Raw genomic sequence first — 19,521 nt, 5'->3', positions numbered from 1 at the left:
CGTTAGTTTCTGAGATGCCGAGAAGTCGGGAATTTAGAACAAAAGTCCGGGGAGGTATACTGTGCTGGCACAGTGTCTCCTTGCTAGACAGAGGGAAAAGCAGTTTGCTGAGATGCAGAAGACAAGAAATGCAGAATAGGGAGATACGGAGCTGTCCGAAGTTAAGTGCCGCTGCCAGGCGTCTTTGGGCAGAAAGAGAGCTCCGGAGCGCACAGAGACCGGCACAGTGCTCTCTGCGCGAATAGCCGCTTGATCGCATCCGAGAGACGGAGAGCGCGGTACCTTCTAGGATGCGAAGAGTGACACCGCACAACACCCGGACTGTGTCCGCAGCTTTCTAACTGCTAGATGTTCATGGCTTACCTCTCACCTGCCTCATGTATTGGCATTAGCATTCGAATGCAAGGTATTCTTGGACGACTTTGCTGTGCTTGTTGCTAGTTCTGTCCCAGCCCACCATGGAAAACCTTGCTCGTCCTGTTAGTTTCTGAGATGCCGAGAAGTCGGGAATTTAGAACACAAGTCCGTAGACGTTTACTGTGCTGGCACCGTTTCTCCTTGCTAGACAGAGTGGAAAAGCATTTTGCTGAGATGCAGAAGACAAGAAATGCAGAATAGGGAGATACGGAGCTGTCCGAAGTTAAGTGCCGCTGCCAGGCGTCTTTGGGCAGAAAGAGAGCTCCGGAGCGCACAGAGACCGGCACAGTGCTCTCTGCGCGAATAGCCGCTTGATCTCATCCGAGAGACCCAGAGCGCGGTACCTTCTAGGATGCGAAGAGTGACGCCGCACAACACCCGGACTGTGTCCGCAGCTTTCTAACTGCTAGAAGTTCATGGCTTACCACTCGCCTGCCTCATGTGTTGGCATTAGCATTCGAATGCAAGGTATTCTTGGACGACTTTGCTGTGCTTGTTGCTAGTTCTGCCCCAGCCCACCATGGATAACCTTGCTCTTCCCGTTAGTTTCTGAGATGCCGAGAAGTCAGGAATTTAGAACACACGTCCGGGGAGGTATACTGTGCTGGCAGAGTTTCTCCTTGCTAGACAGAGTGGAAAAGCATTTTGCTGAGATGCAGAAGACAAGAAATGCAGAATAGGGAGATACGGAGCTGTCCGAAGTTAAGTGCCGCTGCCAGGCGTCTTTGGGCAGAAAGAGAGCTCCGGAGCGCACAGAGACCGGCACAGTGCTCTCTGCGCGAATAGCCGCTTGATCGCATCCGAGAGACGGAGAGCGCGGTACCTTCTAGGATGCGAAGAGTGAAGCCGCACAACACCCGGACTGTGTCCGCAGCTTTCTAACTGCTAGAAGTTCATGGCTTACCACTCGCCTGCCTCATGTATTGGCATTAGCATTCGAATGCAAGGTATTCTTGGACAACTTTGCTGTGCTTGTTGCTAGTTCTGTTCCAGCCCACCATGGAAAACCTTGCTCTTCCCGTTAGTTTCTGAGATGCCGAGAAGTCGGGAATTTAGAACAAATGTCCGTGGAGGTATACTGTGCTGGCACATTTTCTCCTTGCTTGACAGAGTGGAAAAGCATTTTGCTGAGCTGCAGAAGACAAGAAATGCAGAATAGGGAGATACGGAGCTGTCCGAAGTTAAGTGCCGCTGACAGGCGTCTTTGGGCAGAAAGAGAGCCCCGGAGCGCACAGAGACCGGCACAGTGCTCTCTGCGCGAATAGCCGCTTGATCGCATCCGAGAGACGGAGAGCGCGGTACCTTCTAGGATGCGAAGAGTGAAGCCGCACAACACCCGGACTGTGTCCGCAGCTTTCTAACTGCTAGATGTTCATGGCTTACCACTCGCCTGCCTCATGTATTGGCATTAGCATTCGAATGCAAGGTATTCTTGGACAACTTTGCTGTGCTTGTTGCTAGTTCTGTCCCAGCCCACCATGGATAACCTTGCTCTTCCCGTTAGTTTCTGAGATGCCGAGAAGTCGGGAATTTAGAACACAAGTCCGGGGAGGTATACTGTGCTGGCACAGTTTCTCCTTGCTAGACAGAGTGGAAAAGCATTTTGCTGAGATGCAGAAGACAAGAAATGCAGAATAGGGAGATACGGAGCTGTCCGAAGTTAAGTGCCGCTGCCAGGCGTCTTTGGGCAGAAAGAGAGCTCCGGAGCGCACAGAGACCGGCACAGTGCTCTCTGCGCGAATAGCCGCTTGATCGCATCCGAGAGACGGAGAGCGCGGTACCTTCTAGGATGCGAAGAGTGACGCCGCACAACACCCGGACTGTGTCCGCAGCTTTCTAATTGCTAGAAGTTCATGGCTTACCACTCGCCTGCCTCATGTATTGGCATTAGCATTCGAATGCAAGGTATTCTTGGACAACTTTGCTGTGCTTGTTGCTAGTTCTGTTCCAGCCCACCTTGCTCTTCCCTTTAGTTTCTGAGATGCCGAGAAGTCGGGAATTTAGAACACAAGTCCGGGGAGGTATACTGTGCTGGCACAGTTTCTCCTTGCTAGACAGAGTGGAAAAGCATTTTGCTGAGCTGCAGGAGACAAGAAATGCAGAATACGGCGATACGGAGCTGTCCGAAGTTAAGTGCCGCTGCCAGGCGTCGTTGGGCAGAAAGAGAGATCCGGAGCACACAGTGACCGGCACAGTGCTCTCTGCGCGAATAGCCACTTGATCGCATCCGAGAGACGGAGAGCGCGGTACCTTCTAGGATGCGAAGAGTGAAGCCGCACAACACCCGGACTGTGTCCGCAGCTTTCTAACTGCTAGATGTTCATGGCTTACCACTCGCCTGCCTCTTCAATTGGCATTAGCATTCGAATGCAAGGTATTCTTGGACGACTTTGCTGTGTATGCTGCTAGTTCTGTCCCAGCCCACCATGGAAAACCTTGCTCGTCCTGTTAGTTTCTGAGATGCCGAGAAGTCGGGAATTTAGAACACAAGTCCGGGGAGGTATACTGTGCTGGCACAGTTTCTCCTTGCTAGACAGAGTGGAAAAGCATTTTGCTGAGATGCAGAAGACAAGAAATGCAGAATAGGGAGATACGGAGCTGTCCGAAGTTAAGTGCCGCTGCCAGGCGTCTTTGGGCAGAAAGAGAGCTCCGGAGCGCACAGAGACCGGCACAGTGCTCTCTGCGCGAATAGCCGCTTGATCTCATCCGAGAGACCCAGAGCGCGGTACCTTCTAGGATGTGAAGAGTGACGCCGCACAACACCCGGACTGTGTCCGCAGCTTTCTAACTGCTAGAAGTTCAGGGCTTACCACTCGCCTGCCTCATGTATTGGCATTAGCATTCGAATGCAAAGTATTCTTGGACGACTTTGCTGTGCTTGTTGCTAGTTCTGTTCCAGCCCACCATGGAAAACCTTGCCCTTCCCGTTAGTTTCTGAGATGCCGAGAAGTCGGGAATTTAGAACAAAAGTCCGGGGAGGTATACTGTGCTGGCACAGTTTCTCCTTGCTAGACAGAGTGGAAAAGCATTTTGCTGAGATGCAGAAGACAAGAAATGCAGAATACGGAGATACGGAGCTGTCCGAAGTTAAGTGCCGCTGCCAGGCGTCTTTGGGCAGAAAGAGAGCTCCGGAGCGCACAGAGACCGGCACAGAGCTCTCTGCGCGAATAGCCGCTTGATCTCATCCGAGAGCCGGAGAGCGCGGTACCTTCTAGGATGCGAAGAGTGAAGCCGCACAACACCCGGACTGTGTCCGCAGCTTTCTAACTGCTAGAAGTTCATGGCTTACCACTCGCCTGCCTCATGTATTGGCATTAGCATTCGAATGCAAGGTATTCTTGGACAACTTTGCTGTGCTTGTTGCTAGTTCTGCTCCGGCCCACCATGGATAACCTTGCTCTTCCCGTTAGTTTCTGTGATGCCGAGAAGTCGGGAATTTAGAACACAAGTCCGGGGAGGTATACTGTGCTGTCACAGTGTCTCCTTGCTAGACAGAGGGAAAAGCAGTTTGCTGAGATGCAGAAGACAAGAAATGCAGAATAGGGAGATACGGAGCTGTCCGAAGTTAAGTGCCGCTGCCAGGCGTCTTTGGGCAGAAAGAGAGCTCCGGAGCGCACAGAGACCGGCACAGTGCTCTCTGCGCGAATAGCCGCTTGATCGCATCCGAGAGACGGAGAGCGCGGTACCTTCTAGGATGCGAAGAGTGACACCGCACAACACCCGGACTGTGTCCGCAGCTTTCTAACTGCTAGATGTTCATGGCTTACCTCTCACCTGCCTCATGTATTGGCATTAGCATTCGAATGCAAGGTATTCTTGGACGACTTTGCTGTGCTTGTTGCTAGTTCTGTCCCAGCCCACCATGGAAAACCTTGCTCGTCCTGTTAGTTTCTGAGATGCCGAGAAGTCGGGAATTTAGAACACAAGTCCGTAGACGTTTACTGTGCTGGCACCGTTTCTCCTTGCTAGACAGAGTGGAAAAGCATTTTGCTGAGATGCAGAAGACAAGAAATGCAGAATAGGGAGATACGGAGCTGTCCGAAGTTAAGTGCCGCTGCCAGGCGTCTTTGGGCAGAAAGAGAGCTCCGGAGCGCACAGAGACCGGCACAGTGCTCTCTGCGCGAATAGCCGCTTGATCTCATCCGAGAGACCCAGAGCGCGGTACCTTCTAGGATGCGAAGAGTGACGCCGCACAACACCCGGACTGTGTCCGCAGCTTTCTAACTGCTAGAAGTTCATGGCTTACCACTCGCCTGCCTCATGTGTTGGCATTAGCATTCGAATGCAAGGTATTCTTGGACGACTTTGCTGTGCTTGTTGCTAGTTCTGCCCCAGCCCACCATGGATAACCTTGCTCTTCCCGTTAGTTTCTGAGATGCCGAGAAGTCAGGAATTTAGAACACACGTCCGGGGAGGTATACTGTGCTGGCAGAGTTTCTCCTTGCTAGACAGAGTGGAAAAGCATTTTGCTGAGATGCAGAAGACAAGAAATGCAGAATAGGGAGATACGGAGCTGTCCGAAGTTAAGTGCCGCTGCCAGGCGTCTTTGGGCAGAAAGAGAGCTCCGGAGCACACAGAGACCGGCACAGTGCTCTCTGCGCGAATAGCCGCTTGATCGCATCCGAGAGACGGAGAGCGCGGTACCTTCTAGGATGCGAAGAGTGAAGCCGCACAACACCCGGACTGTGTCCGCAGCTTTCTAACTGCTAGAAGTTCATGGCTTACCACTCGCCTGCCTCATGTATTGGCATTAGCATTCGAATGCAAGGTATTCTTGGACAACTTTGCTGTGCTTGTTGCTAGTTCTGTTCCAGCCCACCATGGAAAACCTTGCTCTTCCCGTTAGTTTCTGAGATGCCGAGAAGTCGGGAATTTAGAACAAAAGTCCGTGGAGGTATACTGTGCTGGCACATTTTCTCCTTGCTTGACAGAGTGGAAAAGCATTTTGCTGAGCTGCAGAAGACAAGAAATGCAGAATAGGGAGATACGGAGCTGTCCGAAGTTAAGTGCCGCTGACAGGCGTCTTTGGGCAGAAAGAGAGCCCCGGAGCGCACAGAGACCGGCACAGTGCTCTCTGCGCGAATAGCCGCTTGATCGCATCCGAGAGACGGAGAGCGCGGTACCTTCTAGGATGTGAAGAGTGAAGCCGCACAACACCCGGACTGTGTCCGCAGCTTTCTAACTGCTAGATGTTCATGGCTTACCACTCGCCTGCCTCATGTATTGGCATTAGCATTCGAATGCAAGGTATTCTTGGACAACTTTGCTGTGCTTGTTGCTAGTTCTGTCCCAGCCCACCATGGATAACCTTGCTCTTCCCGTTAGTTTCTGAGATGCCGAGAAGTCAGGAATTTAGAACACACGTCCGGGGAGGTATACTGTGCTGGCACAGTTTCTCCTTGCTAGACAGAGTGGAAAAGCATTTTGCTGAGATGCAGAAGACAAGAAATGCAGAATAGGGAGATACGGAGCTGTCCGAAGTTAAGTGCCGCTGCCAGGCGTCTTTGGGCAGAAAGAGAGCTCCGGAGCGCACAGAGACCGGCACAGTGCTCTCTGCGCGAATAGCCGCTTGATCGCATCCGAGAGACGGAGAGCGCGGTACCTTCTAGGATGCGAAGAGTGAAGCCGCACAACACCCGGACTGTGTCCGCAGCTTTCTAACTGCTAGAAGTTCATGGCTTACCACTCGCCTGCCTCATGTATTGGCATTAGCATTCGAATGCAAGATATTCTTGGACAACTTTGCTGTGCTTGTTGCTAGTTCTGTTCCAGCCCACCATGGAAAACCTTGCTCTTCCCGTTATTTTCTGAGATGCCGAGAAGTCGGGAATTTAGAACACAAGTCCAGGGAGGTATCCTGTGCTGGCACAGTTTCTCCTTGCTAGACAGAGTGGAAGAGCATTTTGCTGAGATGCAGAAGACAAGAAATGCAGAATACGGAGATACGGAGCTGTCCGAAGTTAAGTGCCGCTGCCAGGCGTCTTTGGGCAGAAAGAGAGCTCCGGAGCGCACAGAGACCGGCACAGTGCTCTCTGCGCGAATAGCCGCTTGATCGCATCCGAGAAACGGCGAGCGCGGTACCTTCTAGGATGCGAAGAGTGACGCCGCACAACACCCGGACTGTGTCCGCAGCTTTCTAACTGCTAGAAGTTCATGGCTTACCACTCGCCTGCCTCATGTATTGGCATTAGCATTCGAATGCAAGGTATTCTTGGACAACTTTGCTGTGCTTGTTGCTAGTTCTGTTCCAGCCCACCATGGAAAACCTTGCTCTTCCCGTTAGTTTCTGAGATGCCGAGAAGTCGGGAATTTAGAACAAAAGTCCGTGGAGGTATACTGTGCTGGCACATATTCTCCTTGCTTGACAGAGTGGAAAAGCATTTTGCTGAGCTGCAGAAGACAAGAAATGCAGAATAGGGAGATACGGAGCTGTCCGAAGTTAAGTGCCGCTGACAGGCGTCTTTGGGCAGAAAGAGACCCCCAGAGCGCACAGAGACCGGCACAGTGCTCTCTGCGCGAATAGCCGCTTGATCGCATCCGAGAGACGGAGAGCGCGGTACCTTCTAGGATGCGAAGAGTGAAGCCGCACAACACCCGGACTGTGTCCGCAGCTTTCTAACTGCTAGATGTTCATGGCTTACCACTCGCCTGCCTCATGTATTGGCATTAGCATTCGAATGCAAGGTATTCTTGGACAACTTTGCTGTGCTTGTTGCTAGTTCTGTTCCAGCCCACCATGGAAAACCTTGCTCTTCCCGTTAGTTTCTGAGATGCCGAGAAGTCGGGAATTTAGAACAAAAGTCCGGGGAGGTATACTGTGCTGGCACAGTTTCTCCTTGCTAGACAGAGTGGAAAAGCATTTTGCTGAGATGCAGAAGACAAGAAATGCAGAATAGGGAGATACGGAGCTCTCCGAAGTTAAGTGCCGCTGCCAGGCGTCTTTGGGCAGAAAGAGAGCTCCGGAGCGCACAGAGACCAGCACAGTGCTCTCTGCGCGAATAGCCGCTTGATCGCATCCGAGAAACGGAGAGTGCGGTACCTTCTAGGATGCGACGAGTGAAGCCGCACAACACCCGGACTGTGTCCGCAGCTTTCTAACTGCTAGATGTTCATGGCTTACCACTCGCCTGCCTCATGTATTGGCATTAGCATTCGAATGCAAGGTATTCTTGGACAACTTTGCTGTGCTTGTTGCTAGTTCTGTCCCAGCCCACCATGGATAACCTTGCTCTTCCCATTAGTTTCTGAGATGCCAAGAAGTTGGGAATTTAGAACAAAAGTCCGGGGAGGTATACTGTGCTGGCACAGTTTCTCCTTGCTAGACAGAGTGGAAAAGCATTTTGCTGAGCTGCAGAAGACAAGAAATGCAGAATAGGGAGATACGGAGCTGTCCGAAGTTAAGTGCCGCTGCCAGGCGTCTTTGGGCAGAAAGAGAGCTCCGGAGCACACAGAGACCGGCACAGTGCTCTCTGCGCGAATAGCCGCTTGATCGCATCCGAGAGACGGAGAGCGCGGTACCTTCTAGGATGCGACGAGTGAAGCCGCACAACACCCGGACTGTGTCCGCAGCTTTCTAACTGCTAGATGTTCATGGCTTACCACTCGCCTGCCTCATGTATTGGCATTAGCATTCGAATGCAAGGTATTCTTGGACAACTTTGCTGTGCTTGTTGCTAGTTCTGTCCCAGCCCACCATGGATAACCTTGCTCTTCCCATTAGTTTCTGAGATGCCAAGAAGTTGGGAATTTAGAACAAAAGTCCGGGGAGGTATACTGTGCTGGCACAGTTTCTCCTTGCTAGACAGAGTGGAAAAGCATTTTGCTGAGCTGCAGAAGACAAGAAATGCAGAAGAGGGAGATACGGAGCTGTCCGAAGTTAAGTGCCGCTGCCAGGCGTCTTTGGGCAGAAAGAGAGCTCCGGAGCACACAGAGACCGGCACAGTGCTCTCTGCGCGAATAGCCGCTTGATCGCATCCGAGAGACGGAGAGCGCGGTACCTTCTAGGATGCGAAGAGTGAAGCCGCACAACACCCGGACTGTGTCCGCAGCTTTCTAACTGCTAGAAGTTCATGGCTTACCACTCGCCTGCCTCATGTATTGGCATTAGCATTCGAATGCAAGGTATTCTTGGAAAACTTTGCTGTGCTTTTTGCTAGTTCTGCCCCAGCCCACCATGGATAACCTTGCTCTTCCCGTTAGTTTCTGAGATGCCGAGAAGTCGGGAATTTAGATCACAAGTCCGGGGAGGTATGCTGTGCTGGCACAGTCTCTCCGTTCTAGACAGAGTGGAAAAGCATTTTGCTGAGCTGCAGAAGACAAGAAATGCAGAATAGGGAGATACGGAGCTGTCCGAAGTTAAGTGCCACTGCCAGGCGTCTTTGGGCAGAAAGAGAGCTCCGGAGCGCACAGAGACCGGCACAGTGCTCTCTGCGCGAATAGCCGCTTGATCGCATCCGAGAGACGGAGAGCGCGGTACCTTCTAGGATGCGAAGAGTGAAGCCGCACAACACCCGGACTGTGTCCGCAGCTTTCTAACTGCTAGAAGTTCATGGCTTACCACTCGCCTGCCGCATGTATTGGCATTAGCATTCGAATGCAAGGTATTCTTGGACGACTTTGCTGTGCTTGTTGCTAGTTCTGTCCCAGCCCACCATGGAAAACCTTGCTCGTCCTGTTAGTTTCTGAGATGCCGAGAAGTCGGGAATTTAGAACACAAGTCCGGAGACGTATACTGTGCTGGCACCATTTCTCCTTCGTAGACAGAGTGGAAAAGCATTTTGCTGAGATGCAGAAGACAAGAAATGCAGAATAGGGAGATACTGAGCTGTCCGAAGTTAAGTGCCGCTGCCAGACGTCTTTGGGCAGAAAGAGAGCTCCGGAGCGCACAGAGACCGGCACAGTGCTCTCTGCGCGAATAGCCGCTTGATCGCATCCGAGAGACGGAGAGCGCGGTACCTTCTAGGATGCGAAGAGTGACGCCGCACAACACCCGGACTGTGTCCGCAGCTTTCTAACTGCTAGATGTTCATGGCTTACCACTCGCCTGCCTCATGTATTGGCATTAGCATTCGAATGCAAGGTATTCTTGGAAAACTTTGCTGTGCTTTTTGCTAGTTCTGCCCCAGCCCACCATGGATAACCTTGCTCTTCCCGTTAGTTTCTGAGATGCCGAGAAGTCGGGAAATTAGATCACAAGTCCGGGGAGGTATACTGTGCTGGCACAGTCTCTCCGTTCTAGACAGAGTGGAAAAGCATTTTGCTGAGCTGCAGAAGACAAGAAATGCAGAATAGGGAGATACGGAGCTGTCCGAAGTTAAGTGCCACTGCCAGGCGTCTTTGGGCAGAAAGAGAGCTCCGGAGCGCACAGAGACCGGCACAGTGCTCTCTGCGCGAATAGCCGCTTGATCGCATCCGAGAGACGGAGAGCGCGGTACCTTCTAGGATGCGAAGAGTGAAGCCGCACAACACCCGGACTGTGTCCGCAGCTTTCTAACTGCTAGAAGTTCATGGCTTACCACTCGCCTGCCGCATGTATTGGCATTAGCATTCGAATGCAAGGTATTCTTGGACGACTTTGCTGTGCTTGTTGCTAGTTCTGTCCCAGCCCACCATGGAAAACCTTGCTCGTCCTGTTAGTTTCTGAGATGCCGAGAAGTCGGGAATTTAGAACACAAGTCCGGAGACGTATACTGTGCTGGCACCATTTCTCCTTCGTAGACAGAGTGGAAAAGCATTTTGCTGAGATGCAGAAGACAAGAAATGCAGAATAGGGAGATACTGAGCTGTCCGAAGTTAAGTGCCGCTGCCAGGCGTCTTTGGGCAGAAAGAGAGCTCCGGAGCGCACAGAGACCGGCACAGTGCTCTCTGCGCGAATAGCCGCTTGATCGCATCCGAGAGACGGAGAGCGCGGTACCTTCTAGGATGCGAAGAGTGACGCCGCACAACACCCGGACTGTGTCCGCAGCTTTCTAACTGCTAGATGTTCATGGCTTACCACTCGCCTGCCTCATGTATTGGCATTAGCATTCGAATGCAAGGTATTCTTGGACAACTTTGCTGTGCTTGTTGCTAGTTCTGTCCCAGCCCACCTTGCTCTTCCCTTTAGTTTCTGAGATGCCGAGAAGTCGGGAATTTAGAACACAAGTCCGGGGAGGTATACTGTGCTGGCACAGTTTCTCCTTGCTAGACAGAGTGGAAAAGCATTTTGCTGAGCTGCAGGGGACAAGAAATGCAGAATACGGCGATACGGAGCTGTCCGAAGTTAAGTGCCGCTGCCAGACGTCCTTAGGCAGAAAGAGAGATCCGGAGCGCACAGTGACCGGCACAGTGCTCTCTGCGCGAATAGCCGCTTGATCGCATCCGAGAGACGGAGAGCGCGGTACCTTCTAGGATGCGAAGAGTGAAGCCGCACAACACCCGGACTGTGTCCGCAGCTTTCTAACTGCTAGAAGTTCATGGCTTACCACTCGCCTGCCTCATGTATTGGCATTAGCATTCGAATGCAAGGTATTCTTGGACAACTTTACTGTGCTTGCTGCTAGTTCTGTCCCAGCCCACCATGGAAAACCTTGCTCGTCCTGTTAGTTTCTGAGATGCCGAGAAGTCGGGAATTTAGAACACAAGTCCGGAGACGTATACTGTGCTGGCACCGTTTCTCCTTGCTAGACAGAGTGGAAAAGCATTTTGCTGAGATGCAGAAGACAAGAAATGCAGAATACGGAGATACGGAGCTGTCCGAAGTTAAGTGCCGCTGCCAGGCGTCTTTGGGCAGAAAGAGAGCTCCGGAGCGCACAGAGACCGGCACAGTGCTCTCTGCGCGAATAGCCGCTTGATCTCATCCGAGAGACGGAGAGCGCGGTACCTTCTAGGATGCGAAGAGTGACGCCGCACAACACCCGGACTGTGTCCGCAGCTTTCGAACTGCTAGATGTTCATGGCTTACCACTCGCCTGCCTCATGTATTGGCATTAGCATTCGAATGCAAGGTATTCTTGGACGACTTTGCTGTGCTTGCTGCTAGTTCTGTCCCAGCCCACCATGGAAAACCTTGCTCGTCCTGTTAGTTTCTGAGATGCCGAGAAGTCGGGAATTTAGAACACAAGTCCGGAGACGTATACTGTGCTGGCACAGTTTCTCCTTGCTAGACAGAGTGGAAAAGCATTTTGCTGAGATGCAGAAGACAAGAAATGCAGAATACGGAGATACGGAGCTGTCCGAAGTTAAGTGCCGCTGCCAGGAGTCTTTGGGCAGAAAGAGAGCCCCGGAGCGCACAGAGACCGGCACAGTGCTCTCTGCGCGAATAGCCGCTTGATCGCATCCGAGAGACGGAGAGCGCTGTACCTTCTAGGATGCGAAGAGTGAAGCCGCACAACACCCGGACTGTGTCCGCAGCTTTCTAACTGCTAGAAGTTCATGGCTTACCACTCGCCTGCCTCATGTATTGGCATTAGCATTCGAATGCAAGGTATTCTTGGACAACTTTGCTGTGCTTGTTGCTAGTTCTGTTCCAGCCCACCTTGCTCTTCCCTTTAGTTTCTGAGATGCCGAGAAGTCGGGAATTTAGAACACAAGTCCGGGGAGGTATACTGTGCTGGCACAGTTTCTCCTTGCTAGACAGAGTGGAAAAGCATTTTGCTGAGCTGCAGAAGACAAGAAATGCAGAAGAGGGAGATACGGAGCTGTCCGAAGTTAAGTGCCGCTGCCAGGCGTCTTTGGGCAGAAAGAGAGCTCCGGAGCGCACAGTGACCGGCACAGTGCTCTCTGCGTGAATAGCCGCTTGATCGCATCCGAGAGACGGAGAGCGCGGTACCTTCTAGGATGCGAAGAGTGAAGCCGCACAACACCCGGACTGTGTCCGCAGCTTTCTAACTGCTAGAAGTTCATGGCTTACCACTCGCCTGCCTCATGTATTGGCATTAGCATTCGAATGCAAGGTATTCTTGGAAAACTTTGCTGTGCTTTTTGCTAGTTCTGCCCCAGCCCACCATGGATAACCTTGCTCTTCCCGTTAGTTTCTGAGATGCCGAGAAGTCGGGAATTTAGATCACAAGTCCGGGGAGGTATACTGTGCTGGCACAGTCTCTCCGTTCTAGACAGAGTGGAAAAGCATTTTGCTGAGCTGCAGAAGACAAGAAATGCAGAATAGGGAGATACGGAGCTGTCCGAAGTTAAGTGCCACTGCCAGGCGTCTTTGGGCAGAAAGAGAGCTCCGGAGCGCACAGAGACCGGCACAGTGCTCTCTGCGCGAATAGCCGCTTGATCGCATCCGAGAGACGGAGAGCGCGGTACCTTCTAGGATGCGAAGAGTGAAGCCGCACAACACCCGGACTGTGTCCGCAGCTTTCTAACTGCTAGAAGTTCATGGCTTACCACTCGCCTGCCGCATGTATTGGCATTAGCATTCGAATGCAAGGTATTCTTGGACGACTTTGCTGTGCTTGTTGCTAGTTCTGTCCCAGCCCACCATGGAAAACCTTGCTCGTCCTGTTAGTTTCTGAGATGCCGAGAAGTCGGGAATTTAGAACACAAGTCCGGAGACGTATACTGTGCTGGCACCATTTCTCCTTCGTAGACAGAGTGGAAAAGCATTTTGCTGAGATGCAGAAGACAAGAAATGCAGAATAGGGAGATACTGAGCTGTCCGAAGTTAAGTGCCGCTGCCAGACGTCTTTGGGCAGAAAGAGAGCTCCGGAGCGCACAGAGACCGGCACAGTGCTCTCTGCGCGAATAGCCGCTTGATCGCATCCGAGAGACGGAGAGCGCGGTACCTTCTAGGATGCGAAGAGTGACGCCGCACAACACCCGGACTGTGTCCGCAGCTTTCTAACTGCTAGATGTTCATGGCTTACCACTCGCCTGCCTCATGTATTGGCATTAGCATTCGAATGCAAGGTATTCTTGGACAACTTTGCTGTGCTTGTTGCTAGTTCTGTCCCAGCCCACCTTGCTCTTCCCTTTAGTTTCTGAGATGCCGAGAAGTCGGGAATTTAGAACACAAGTCCGGGGAGGTATACTGTGCTGGCACAGTTTCTCCTTGCTAGACAGAGTGGAAAAGCATTTTGCTGAGCTGCAGGGGACAAGAAATGCAGAATACGGCGATACGGAGCTGTCCGAAGTTAAGTGCCGCTGCCAGACGTCCTTAGGCAGAAAGAGAGATCCGGAGCGCACAGTGACCGGCACAGTGCTCTCTGCGCGAATAGCCGCTTGATCGCATCCGAGAGACGGAGAGCGCGGTACCTTCTAGGATGCGAAGAGTGAAGCCGCACAACACCCGGACTGTGTCCGCAGCTTTCTAACTGCTAGAAGTTCATGGCTTACCACTCGCCTGCCTCATGTATTGGCATTAGCATTCGAATGCAAGGTATTCTTGGACAACTTTACTGTGCTTGCTGCTAGTTCTGTCCCAGCCCACCATGGAAAACCTTGCTCGTCCTGTTAGTTTCTGAGATGCCGAGAAGTCGGGAATTTAGAACACAAGTCCGGAGACGTATACTGTGCTGGCACCGTTTCTCCTTGCTAGACAGAGTGGAAAAGCATTTTGCTGAGATGCAGAAGACAAGAAATGCAGAATACGGAGATACGGAGCTGTCCGAAGTTAAGTGCCGCTGCCAGGCGTCTTTGGGCAGAAAGAGAGCTCCGGAGCGCACAGAGACCGGCACAGTGCTCTCTGCGCGAATAGCCGCTTGATCTCATCCGAGAGACGGAGAGCGCGGTACCTTCTAGGATGCGAAGAGTGACGCCGCACAACACCCGGACTGTGTCCGCAGCTTTCGAACTGCTAGATGTTCATGGCTTACCACTCGCCTGCCTCATGTATTGGCATTAGCATTCGAATGCAAGGTATTCTTGGACAACTTTGCTGTGCTTGTTGCTAGTTCTGTCCCAGCCCACCATGGATAACCTTGCTCTTCCCATTAGTTTCTGAGATGCCAAGAAGTTGGGAATTTAGAACACAAGTCCGGAGACGTATACTGTGCTGGCACAGTTTCTCCTTGCTAGACAGAGTGGAAAAGCATTTTGCTGAGCTGCAGAAGACAAGAAATGCAGAATACGGAGATACGGAGCTGTCCGAAGTTAAGTGCCGCTGCCAGGAGACTTTGGGCAGAAAGAGAGCTCCGGAGCGCACAGAGACCGGCACAGTGCTCTCTGCGCGAATAGCCGCTTGATCGCATCCGAGAGACGGAGAGCGCGGTACGTTCTAGGATGCGAAGAGTGAAGCCGCACAACACCCGGACTGTGTCCGCAGCTTTCTAACTGCTAGATGTTCATGGCTTACCACTCGCCTGCCTCATGTATTGGCATTAGCATTCGAATGCAAGGTATTCTTGGACAACTTTGCTGTGCTTGTTGCTAGTTCTGTTCCAGCCCACCTTGCTCTTCCCTTTAGTTTCTGAGATGCCGAGAAGTCGGGAATTTAGAACACAAGTCCGGGGAGGTATACTGTGCTGGCACAGTTTCTCCTTGCTAGACAGAGTGGAAAAGCATTTTGCTGAGCTGCAGGAGACAAGAAATGCAGAATACGGCGATACGGAGCTGTCCGAAGTTAAGTGCCGCTGCCAGGCGTCGTTGGGCAGAAAGAGAGATCCGGAGCGCACAGTGACCGGCACAGTGCTCTCTGCGCGAATAGCCGCTTGATCGCATCCGAGAGACGGAGAGCGCGGTACCTTCTAGGATGCGAAGAGTGAAGCCGCACAACACCCGGACTGTGTCCGCAGCTTTCTAACTGCTAGATGTTCATGGCTTACCACTAGCCTGCCTCTTCAATTGGCATTAGCATTCGAATGCAAGGTATTCTTGGACGACTTTGCTGTGCTTGCTGCTAGTTCTGTCCCAGCCCACCATGGAAAACCTTGCTCGTCCTGTTAGTTTCTGAGATGCCGAGAAGTCGGGAATTTAGAACACAAGTCCGGAGACGTATACTGTGCTGGCACAGTTTCTCCTTGCTAGACAGAGTGGAAAAGCATTTTGCTGAGATGCAGAAGACAAGAAATGCAGAATACGGAGATACGGAGCTGTCCGAAGTTAAGTGCCGCTGCCAGGAGTCTTTGGGCAGAAAGAGAGCCCCGGAGCGCACAGAGACCGGCACAGTGCTCTCTGCGCGAATAGCCGCTTGATCGCATCCGAGAGACGGAGAGCGCTGTACCTTCTAGGATGCGAAGAGTGAAGCCGCACAACACCCGGACTGTGTCCGCAGCTTTCTAACTGCTAGAAGTTCATGGCTTACCACTCGCCTGCCTCATGTATTGGCATTAGCATTCGAATGCAAGGTATTCTTGGACAACTTTGCTGTGCTTGTTGCTAGTTCTGTTCCAGCCCACCTTGCTCTTCCCTTTAGTTTCTGAGATGCCGAGAAGTCGGGAATTTAGAACACAAGTCCGGGGAGGTATACTGTGCTGGCACAGTTTCTCCTTGCTAGACAGAGTGGAAAAGCATTTTGCTGAGCTGCAGAAGACAAGAAATGCAGAAGAGGGAGATACGGAGCTGTCCGAAGTTAAGTGCCGCTGCCAGGCGTCTTTGGGCAGAAAGAGAGCTCCGGAGCGCACAGTGACCGGCACAGTGCTCTCTGCGTGAATAGCCGCTTGATCGCATCCGAGAGACAGAGAGCGCGGTACCTTCTAGGATGCGAAGAGTGAAGCCGCACAACACCCGGACTGTGTCCGCAGCTTTCTAACTGCTAGATGTTCATGGCTTACCACTCGCCTGCCTCTTCAATTAGCATTAGCATTCGAATGCAAGGTATTCTTGGACGACTTTGCTGTGCTTGCTGCTAGTTCTGTCCCAGCCCACCATGGAAAACCTTGCCCGTCCTGTTAGTTTCTGAGATGCCGAGAAGTCGGGAATTTAGAACACAAGTCCGGAGACGTATACTGTGCTGGCACAGTTTCTCCTTGCTAGACAGAGTGGAAAAGCATTTTGCTGAGATGCAGAAGACAAGAAATGCAGAATACGGAGATACGGAGCTGTCCGAAGTTAAGTGCCGCTGCCAGGCGTCTTTGGGCAGAAAGAGAGCCCCGGAGCGCACAGAGACCGGCACAGTGCTCTCTGCGCGAATAGCCGCTTGATCGCATCCGAGAGACGGAGAGCGCGGTACCTTCTAGGATGCGAAGAGTGAAGCCGCACAACACCCGGACTGTGTCCGCAGCTTTCTAACTGCTAGATGTTCATGGCTTACCACTCGCCTGCCTCTTCAATTGGCATTAGCATTCGAATGCAAGGTATTCTTGGACGACTTTGCTGTGCTTGCTGCTAGTTCTGTCCCAGCCCACCATGGAAAACCTTGCTCGTCCTGTTAGTTTCTGAGATGCCGAGAAGCCGGGAATTTAGAACACAAGTCCGGAGACGTATACTGTGCTGGCACAGTTTCTCCTTGCTAGACAGAGTGGAAAAGCATTTTGCTGAGATGCAGAAGACAAGAAATGCAGAATACGGAGATACGGAGCTGTCCGAAGTTAAGTGCCGCTGCCAGGCGTCTTTGGGCAGAAAGAGAGCCCCGGAGCGCACAGAGACCGGCACAGTGCTCTCTGCGCGAATAGCCGCTTGATCGCATCCGAGAGACGGAGAGCGCGGTACCTTCTAGGATGCGAAGAGTGAAGCCGCACAACACCCGGACTGTGTCCGCAGCTTTCTAACTGCTAGAAGTTCATGGCTTACCACTCGCCTGCCTCATGTATTGGCATTAGCATTCGAATGCAAGGTATTCTTGGAAAACTTTGCTGTGCTTGTTGCTAGTTCTGCCCCAGCCCACCATGGATAACCTTGCTCTTCCCGTTAGTTTCTGAGATGCCGAGAAGTCGGGAATTTAGAACACAAGTCCGGGGAGGTATACTGTGCTGGCGCAGTTTCTCCGTTCTAGCCAGAGTGGAAAAGCATTTTGCTGAGATGCAGAAGACAAGAAATGCAGAATAGGGAGATACGGAGCTGTCCGAAGTTAAGTGCCGCTGCCAGGCGTCTTTGGGCAGAAAGAGAGCGCCGGAGCGCACAGAGACCGGCACAGTGCTCTCTGCGCGAATAGCCGCTTGATCTCATCCGAGAGACGGAGAGCGCGGTACCTTCTAGGATGCGTAGAGTGACACCGCACAACACCCGGACTGTGTCCGCAGCTTTCTAACTGCTAGATGTTCATGGCTTACCACTCGCCTGCCTCATGTATTGGCATTAGCATTCGAATGCAAGGTATTCTTGGACGACTTTGCTGTGCTTGTTGCTAGTTCTGTCCCAGCCCACCATGGAAAACCTTGCTCGTCCTGTTAGTTTCTGAGATGCCGAGAAGTCGGGAATTTAGAACACAAGTCCGGAGACGTATACTGTGCTGGCACCGTTTCTCCTTGCTAGACAGAGTGGAAAAGCATTTTGCTGAGATGCAGAAGACAAGAAATGCAGAATAGGGAGATACGGAGCTGTCCGAAGTTAAGTGCCGCTGCCAGGCGTCTTTGGGCAGAAAGAGAGCTCCGGAGCGCACAGAGACCGGCACAGTGCTCTCTGCGCGAATAGCCGCTTGATCGCATCCGAGAGACGGAGAGCGCGGTACCTTCTAGGATGCGAAGAGTGACACCGCACAACACCCGGACTGTGTCCGCAGCTTTCTAATTGCTAGAAGTTCATGGCTTACCACTCGCCTGCCTCATGTATTGGCATTAGCATTCGAATGCAAGGTATTCTTGGACAACTTTGCTGTGCTTGTTGCTAGTTCTGTTCCAGCCCACCTTGCTCTTCCCTTTAGTTTCTGAGATGCCGAGAAGTCGGGAATTTAGAACACAAGTCCGGGGAGGTATACTGTGCTGGCACAGTTTCTCCTTGCTAGACAGAGTGGAAAAGCATTTTGCTGAGCTGCAGGAGACAAGAAATGCAGAATACGGCGATACGGAGCTGTCCGAAGTTAAGTGCCGCTGCCAGGCGTCGTTGGGCAGAAAGAGAGATCCGGAGCGCACAGTGACCGGCACAGTGCTCTCTGCGCGAATAGCCGCTTGATCGCATCCGAGAGACGGAGAGCGCGGTACCTTCTAGGATGCGAAGAGTGAAGCCGCACAACACCCGGACTGTGTCCGCAGCTTTCTAACTGCTAGATGTTCATGGCTTACCACTCGCCTGCCTCTTCAATTGGCATTAGCATTCGAATGCAAGGTATTCTTGGACGACTTTGCTGTGCTTGCTGCTAGTTCTGTCCCAGCCCACCATGGAAAACCTTGCTCGTCCTGTTAGTTTCTGAGATGCCGAGAAGTCAGGAATTTAGAACACAAGTCCGGAGACGTATACTGTGCTGGCACAGTTTCTCCTTGCTAGACAGAGTGGAAAAGCATTTTGCTGAGATGCAGAAGACAAGAAATGCAGAATACGGAGATACGGAGCTGTCCGAAGTTAAGTGCCGCTGCCAGGAGTCTTTGGGCAGAAAGAGAGCCCCGGAGCGCACAGAGACCGGCACAGTGCTCTCTGCGCGAATAGCCGCTTGATCGCATCCGAGAGACGGAGAGCGCGGTACCTTCTAGGATGCGAAGAGTGACACCGCACAACACCCGGACTGTGTCCGCAGCTTTCTAACTGCTAGAAGTTCATGGCTTACCACTCGCCTGCCTCATGTATTGGCATTAGCATTCGAATGCAAGGTATTCTTGGACAACTTTGCTGTGCTTGTTGCTAGTTCTGTTCCAGCCCACCTTGCTCTTCCCTTTAGTTTCTGAGATGCCGAGAAGTCGGGAATTTAGAACACAAGTCCGGGGAGGTATACTGTGCTGGCACAGTTTCTCCTTGCTAGACAGAGTGGAAAAGCATTTTGCTGAGCTGCAGGAGACAAGAAATGCAGAATACGGCGATACGGAGCTGTCCGAAGTTAAGTGCCGCTGCCAGGCGTCGTTGGGCAGAAAGAGAGATCCGGAGCGCACAGTGACCGGCACAGTGCTCTCTGCGCGAATAGCCGCTTGATCGCATCCGAGAGACGGAGAGCGCGGTACCTTCTAGGATGCGAAGAGTGAAGCCGCACAACACCCGGACTGTGTCCGCAGCTTTCTAACTGCTAGATGTTCATGGCTTACCACTCGCCTGCCTCTTCAATTGGCATTAGCATTCGAATGCAAGGTATTCTTGGACGACTTTGCTGTGCTTGCTGCTAGT

Source organism: Passer domesticus, chromosome W (assembly GCF_036417665.1).
Source record: "Passer domesticus isolate bPasDom1 chromosome W, bPasDom1.hap1, whole genome shotgun sequence".
NCBI lineage: Eukaryota > Metazoa > Chordata > Aves > Passeriformes > Passeridae > Passer > Passer domesticus.
The sequence above is the reverse complement of the archived record's forward strand: the minus strand, read 5'-3'. Positions refer to the sequence as shown.